Source organism: Saccostrea cucullata, unplaced genomic scaffold, assembly GCF_032062105.1.
Source record: "Saccostrea cucullata isolate Sc308-1 unplaced genomic scaffold, CSIRO_AGI_Scuc_v1 ctg7688, whole genome shotgun sequence".
In the NCBI taxonomy this organism is placed as follows: Eukaryota; Metazoa; Mollusca; class Bivalvia; order Ostreida; family Ostreidae; genus Saccostrea; species Saccostrea cuccullata.
This window is the reverse complement of record NW_026927513.1, coordinates 22183-28182: the sequence shown is the minus strand read 5'-3', so window position 1 is coordinate 28182 and position 6000 is coordinate 22183. Positions and strand designations below refer to the sequence as shown.

The 6000-nt window shown below is 30.6% G+C and overlaps 1 long non-coding RNA gene across 2 annotated transcripts; it reads right to left on the bottom strand.

Annotated features, from left to right (window-relative positions):
* Nucleotides 1-632: 632 nt before the first annotated feature.
* Nucleotides 633-4015, bottom strand: LOC134274685 (uncharacterized). Of its 2 annotated transcripts, none has more exons than XR_009993675.1 (5): nucleotides 3184-4015; nucleotides 2130-2340; nucleotides 1690-1773; nucleotides 1145-1239; nucleotides 633-784 (listed from the first exon to the last, which is right to left on the bottom strand). It is a non-coding gene; the product is annotated as an uncharacterized LOC134274685 (long non-coding RNA). The 2 variants fall into 2 exon arrangements; XR_009993674.1 differs by having other exon boundaries at nucleotides 2233-2340.
* Between the last annotated feature and the right edge of the window lie 1985 nt (nucleotides 4016-6000).

Sequence of the window (6000 nt, the reverse complement as noted above, 5' to 3'; positions counted from 1 at the left end):
CATACTGCACACTAAGCCACTGACAGAGAAGCCTCACTCGCCCACAAGCAACATCAAAAGGATCGGTCAGAGACGCCACCCTTCTCTTACTTGGGTATCAAGATCTGCAACTTACTGCCAGCAAAGCTCTTTCAGACTACCCTTGATTATCTTATTTTTTTCCACAATAATGTCCATGCACTTATTATTTAAGTCAGACTTGTACATATATGTAATATATAAATCAAGATTAAAATGTATCTGATTGCATACTACACAACAAACCAATAAATGTTTAAACAATAAAAAACATAACAGTTTCAATCTGTAATCAAGCATCAGAAAAAAATTAAATTTCGCTGTCAAAAATACAACACTAGGTATATTTTTTTTCTTATCTAACATTGAATGTGTAAATTAAAGATAAGTAAAACAAGCATCACATTTGTGCAAAAAAGTAGAAACTCAGATATTTCATCTCTAATAGCCCATCTATGTTCAATTACTACATCCATAGGGTTGACTAGTACTCTTTTAGATTCTTTATTTGTCTTAGTTCTTCTTATGCTCTGCCTTTTAGAGTTTTGATTTGAGAGTGGCACTTTTGGTGTCCTGTTCTTTGAAGACTTTCTTACATTCATCAGAAGGCAACTTCAGTTTTCTAATTTCATAGATAGTATTATCTTTAGAATCATTTTTTGTACTATGAAGACGTAATCAATATTTAAAACTGCTTCTTCTTCTTTTTCTTCTCTTCATGCCAAGAAGTTTTCAGCTCTGGAGAAGCACATTTAGCTCCTAATTTCTACAACAAACATAAAAATAAATACCCATTTGCCTATATATACATATTATATGTGTGCTTCCGGATTTATGCAATTGCATATATTAAAAAGTACACAAAATCTGAGTTGATTGTAAAATTATCAATTGACCTAGAGGAAACACAGCTCAATTTTGATTAATTAAAAAAGTTACAGAAGACAACAAAAGATATGCCATTTTTTCAAGTCTGGGTAATAAAGACAGATAATTATCTATAATTTCAGGCCAGCGAGCTACAGATTATGAAGCTAATGTTGTTATACATTGTACATGTAAATTGGGGACTAATGATTTTTTCGCCATCTTTTTTGTTTTTGGAGCATTTTATTACTATGTTTACCTGCTTGACCTTGAACATGTTGTAGTGCCCTTTTCTCTGCTCCTCCACATTAATTCTTTCATTTAGCAGCAAGATACTATGGATATGGTAAAAAGCTGTCACAAACAAAATATGAAAAATTAATAACAGGTATGGCTCTCCGTAGAAAGAATATACAAAAAAGGAGAAAAAATATACAAATAGGGTATACTTATGACTAAAGCAAGAAGATAACATATTACACAATGAAAAAAATTCTCTGTGTCATCTAGGTAAATGAATTACATAAAAAAAAACATATAATTGTATGTATAGATCAAATTTATAGACAACAAAATATGATATGAAACATACATAATGGCACCGTAGTCCGAACACATGGAATTTGAAGATTTACAAAGTTTACAAAAATGAAAAGAATAGCATTTACATCATTTAATATATTAAGACATAGGTATTTATAGTTTCACAGCAGCAAGCTACAGATTTTGTGGAAGTACATGAAAATTGGAGACTGGTGACTTTTTGCCATTTTTTTTTTTGGAGCAATTTACCAATGTATTTACCTGCTTGACCTTGAATATGTTGAGATGCACAGCCCTTTCCTTTGTGTTCCTCCACGATATTTTATTTCATGTAGCAGAAAGATACTATGGATAAAAAAAATATGAAAAATTAAAAGCAGGTATGGCATCTCTTAGAAAAAATATACAAACAGATGTATTTATGATTAGAGCAAGTAGATAACATTCATACAATAATAAAATCCTTAATCTTTGTGATCTAGTTCAGCGAATTATTTCAAAAACATTTTATGATATGTATTAGATTAAATTTAGAAACGACAAAACATGATATGAAATGGATGTACATACTCGGAACACATGGAATTTAAGAGTAAACAAAAATGCAAAGGTTAGCATCTACAGCATTTAACATGCAAGTTATTGGGATAATGAGCAAGTGATTTAATATAAATTAAAATATATTTAATTTAACAACTTACACTGTAGATAGCAGGTTTTTAAAGTGGACAGCAAATGCAAAGTTCTAGTAAATGGTGGCAATCTCATATACAATAAGTCGTACAACAAATGATTAGTTCGTACCTCATACTGGGTAGCCAAATATCTGGTCAAGTCACTTTCAGAAGGAAGGCTCAGCAAGTTCAATGTTGGTCATTCCCATAGCTACTTCAAACTTTTCTGGCACAATTTCTGAAAGAAAAGATGTATCTTGCAGGGTTTTTTGTACAAACTAGGATTAATTCTCATGAATGTAAAAATTTGAAAAGTTTATAGATGACAGACAAATACCAGACACAGATAAGAAAACTCGCTCGGGTCTTAAAATGGCTCAGGTGAGCTAAAAAATCAATTCATGTGATTTTTTTGATCCTATCAGAAAATTTAAGAAATCTTTCTTCATACTGCTTTTGTCATTTCTTGTGATCATTTGGATTCCTGTAAATAATGGATGCATAATTGTGCAACATAGAATATGATAGCTATTTTTAATAATTCATGCTTAAGTATTTAACGTAAAAAAAAATTATGCATAGCTCAGAATCCAATGCTATTGTATTTTTAGGATAAAGGAAAATAAGAATATAAACCCAGGGGATGACAAATCCCATAGCCCAACGCCCGGGCTAGTGAATTTTAGGGGTGGGCAAGTGGAATTTTATCAACCACTTGCCCATGGGCAAGTGACTTATCAAAAAAAATAGAATTTATTTGTAGGCCATTTTAAAGCTGGGCAAGGCGGCTTGCTCAGCATTTGTATTCCTCTTTTTGGAAATATCTATAAATACAGAATTAGTTTATGGTAGGGCAAGCAAAAATTCAGGTAGGGCAAGTCAGTTTTGACCATGTACTTGCCCTTGGACTAGTGCCTTAAAAATCTATTTGTCAGCCCCTGTAAACCTCATCTTGTTTACTTGGTATATAGCATTTCAATTTGTTGCAATATTTTTTATAGTCTTATGCTTAAAGATACAGGTTGATAAAACATTGTTAGTTTTTTGTGTTAATTGAAAATTTGAACTGCATGGTTCTCACCATTTTCACATGCTGTCTACATAGCCGGCGATGTGGGGAATTGTCTCAGGGACAGTCCACTGCAACTATTTAAATAATCAAAATAAGTGCTGAATATATTCTTGAGTATGCACAAGAAATAAATAAATATTTTATTACATTGTACAACATACTCTGTAAATGCTGAACAGAGGAACACTTTAGTGACTAAAATTCTGAAACCAATACCAAACGAGAAAATTCTGGTTAAAATCCATCTTTAAGAGAGATGATTAAAAGTGTTAAATAATTATTACAAAATCTAAATAGCGCTTGCCCAAACGTTTTTACTGCCAGGCATTTTATGTGTAGAGCCCAGACTAAGGAACAGTAACATTATCAGTAGCAGAGGCAATTATTCATTCAAGGACACATGATAAAATTTTGTACATTGTTCCTACCGCTAAACAGGGTCGTAAATGTCTTCATCTTCTGTTAAAACAGAAATTACATCAAAAGTTAATCATGCTTCTCCTTTTCGTGTCACTCTCTTTCGCCCCTGACAACATCATGATCAAGTTCAACATGGCTGCGTGGAACTCTCCAAGAAATTGAATTTCGGCGCGGTGTGTTGTTTTTAAATTAATTGCTTTTGAGCCCGACTTCGATCCCCATGTAATTGTACTACAGTAGTAGTCGATCATAGAGAAAAACTAAGTTATATTCCACAGTTTTGAAAAAATGTACATAAGGGTTAAATAAATAAAAATGAGAAATGAATAAATTAAATTAATAGGGTGCCTAAATGTTTTTTTTTCAAAAATGTTTCAACATAAGTTTACATTAGGTATAAAGAATTATTTATGACATATTGAAAATACCAAAAATGTACTTAAACTTTAAGTATAAGCATATTTACTTTAACATGTCGATATTCTTAAACGAAACGTATAATTTTCTCAATTAAACTATATTATTCTCGACGTATTTTGCATTAAATGTGATTATACTTATTTGAAAACTGTACTTAATTATATCACAATATATCTCATGTAAAATGTACCTCTATACATAAATTAAATTCAATACAAGAAATTTACTGGAGTAAACGAATTTATTAAATTATATTAAACGCGACTTTTCATGCAGTGTAAGGTTTGCGTCTCCCTCCAACTTTTATTTTTTTTAATATGCACACATGCCATATATCAATTTATTCAGGGAGATTAGCTTCATCATTTAATATGATTTTCAAAGATATTGCCCGTCCCATTTTTTTAGTAAAAGACGCCAAATTTAACGTATTTCATATTTCACCTCGAATATTATTTTCATTGAAAAAATTGATTTATTTTATTAATTATCAAACTTTTATAATTAAAATGACCTGAATTAGTATAATTCATGCTTCTATTATTTAAACTATTAATTTTCCGTTATCAAAAATGTGAAAAATTGGGTAAAAAAGAAGATTTTTCAATTTTCCTTGATAAAGTGAAACCGTTGCCATGGCAACAAAAATATAAAAATCAACGTTTTACATATCTACCGATTCCATCAAATTCCGTGAAGTTATTAATTTGATCATTTTAAATAATTTGAACCAAAAAAATATGTATGTCCCCAATATTATTTCCATGGAAACAGGGGCTATATTATGGGTTCGGAACACAAAAATCAGGCTTTTTCTACACTTATAAAGACAACATTGATATCACCTTGTCATGGTGAATGTTAAAGACTAAATGTATTTTTGATATTGTTTTTAAGCAAAACTTGGCCAAAAATATTCAAAATAAAACTCCTCCTGTGCTACAAGATGGTCTAAAAATTTATTCCATGGAAGAAATCTAGTATTTATGGCAATCTTTACATCTGAATATTCTGATGAAATTGTCCATGAATTATACTGCAACACCTTTAGAAGTACATGTATATGTTTATAAACATACTTCAGAACATGTTGCAACTAACCCAATTAAAAGCCTCTGAATTTGACCTCATGCTGATTTAGTTATTCCAACATGTAGTAATTTCTAGACATCTTCGTAGCAAAATATCTTTATTCAGTTATGTCTCGTGACTATCATTATACATGTATGCCATCTTTTGAGTGAAATGTTGTAAGCATTGCATCCACGAAGCTGCTGTTTTTTATAATTAATTGATTTCTTTACTTCGAAGAATAGAAATGCTATCTTGAAAGTAATGTTTGTTTGCCCTCTCTTGACTCTGGGTAAAATTATTGGGTCGGTAGGTGAGAAAATCTTCAACAACATTTCTTTACGGGGAATAAGAGGAATAAAAAGAAAAAATACGGCCCTGCATTGAAAAAAAAAAAATTTCAGTCTGGTCATTTTAGTCAGTCGGTCTGGAGAGGCCGACAACCAAACATATCTTAAAGATGGCCTATTTCTACACTTCATGGAATTAGCTCAATCATTGGATTAGGTAGTCTGAGAATCTAAATTGAAATATCAGACAGAACAAAATAAAGATGAATTCTAAGTGACATCAATTCATACTTTAATGAGTTTACAGAGTACTTCTGATTTCAGAGAAAAGGCAAATTCTGCAAAATGACATAACACTGTCATAAATATTTGTCAAGAACAGGGAAAAAGAAACAATGTTACAGTGATAGATATATCTCCTTGATATCCATGAAATAATAATTTAAATATAAAAAATTTTTCTCCTTTTTAAAATCAAAATACAGAAAAAAATTAAAAGATTATAAATGTAAACAATTTAAAATAAACTACATGTATTTGTGAAAGATTTTAATTTTAGTTGATTACTAAACTGGTCTTATCATTCCTACTAAATTAACAACCTTTCAATTTCCAAGTGTCATAT